This window comes from Lepidochelys olivacea (assembly GCF_965140295.1).
Source record: "Lepidochelys olivacea isolate rLepOli2 genome assembly, chromosome: 1".
NCBI lineage: Eukaryota > Metazoa > Chordata > Testudines > Cheloniidae > Lepidochelys > Lepidochelys olivacea.
In genome coordinates this window covers 254,337,897-254,339,726 of record NC_140411.1, presented here as the reverse complement: position 1 = coordinate 254,339,726, position 1,830 = coordinate 254,337,897, and positions in this window count along the sequence as shown.

Here is a 1,830-nt window from a genome sequence, read left to right as displayed (position 1 = left end):
CAACATATGAAAACAGGAAATGGTAACATATAGCAACAGAAACACATATGATGATATTGTCCCATAAATATCACTCTCCCAAGAAACAACAAAGAGTCCTGTGGCATCTTCTAGACTGACAGACATATTGGAGCATAAACTTTCGTGGGTGAATACCCACTTCATTGGATGCATGTAGATGCATGCTCCAATACATCTGTTCATCTATAAGGTGCCACAGGACTCTTTGCCGCTTTTACAGATCCAGACTAACACGGCTACCCTTCTGATACTTGACTCTCCCAAGAGGAGTTTATCCCTGTCTCCTTTTCTGAGCCATGTGTGTGGTCTAGGATGCTGGTATAAGACAAGTGCTGATGGAATTTAGTTGTCTCCATTCTCTTGAAGATTCTTCCCAGAAACAGGATGGAGATGGGCTAGTAGTTAATGAAGTTACTGGCATCCAGTGATGGCTTCTAGAGCACTGGCTGAACTATTGTGTGCTTCAGGCTGATTGGCAGATTTCCTCCGTCAGGAAAGGCATTCATGATCAAGGTCAGAAATGGGCCTAATTGTTCTCGGCCATCTGAACAAATCTGGTGTTGCCCAAGCTGCTTAAATAATAGAAATCCTTATGTAACAGGTGATGTAATAGCTATATCCATATATTAAACCAGTAATGAGAAGATAAGAAAGTTTCTTATCAAGTGTTACAAAGTAGCAGCCGTGATAGTCTGTATTCGCAAAAATAAAAGGAGGACTTGTGGCACCTTAGAGACTAACAAATTTATTTGAGCATAAGCTTTCGTGAACTACAGCTCACTTCATCGGATGCATCTAAAGTGCCACAAGTACTCCTTTTCTTTTCTTTTATCAAGTGTTGTTAGAGTTCTCAACAGGAAACTTTCTTCAGCTTGTAAGTAAGAAGATGTAATTTACTTTTCCAGACATTTATTATTACAATTCTATTTTTAACCCTCCAAAACCTACTGACTGTTTACTATAGAGCAAAGAGCTCAAATGAGTGACTTTTTTTGCCTTTGGGAGGATGGAAAAAATGTTGATACAGAAGAGGAAGGTAGTAAATACAAATAACATTTAGCTGTTCTGGGGTGGGAGGGTGTGGGTGGAAGCATGGAATCCTTTCAAAAATTCCTTTTTTTTGCAGGCCTGTCTCCCAACAAATTACTGTGTACTTTACAGCTAAGTGCTGTAAATTGTTGTGATTCAAAAAGCATTGTCATATACTGACCTTCATACGTTTTGGTTAAATCAGTGGGAATTTGCACATGATGACTGAGTATATGGTATAGCTCTTAATAGCTTACTTCTGGATGTCCAAATGTTCCTGTTTTGTTTTTTGTTTTTAAAAGCAGTCTTTACTTTATTGAAACATATTAAAGGGTTGGCTTTTTGGATGTATGCCATATTATGTCCTGTTAGAAAAAGAACTTGACTAAAGAATTATGCAAAATGCTTTAATCATTTAAAATCACTTTCAGCCATGTGGAAATGTACAATTAGTTTGGTGTTTTGTGGGAAACTTTCAGTAGTTATGAAGTTAATGGGTTTTTAATGACCCATCCATCATTAAACCCTACAGTATACAGAAGTAACAGAACATTTACCCTATTGCAATTTACCATACATACTGAAATGCTCAGAGACAAACTTGAGGTACAAAACTTGAAGACTAATCAAAACTCCTCTCTAGAGTTTAGGAATGTGCAGATTTGAGGTTTAGTCCAGCTATCTCTGGCAACATCATCACTATCATCTTTGTATGAGAAAATATCATTATGATATTACATAAAATGGAAGACATAACACAATAATGTGGTTAGGCAGTAG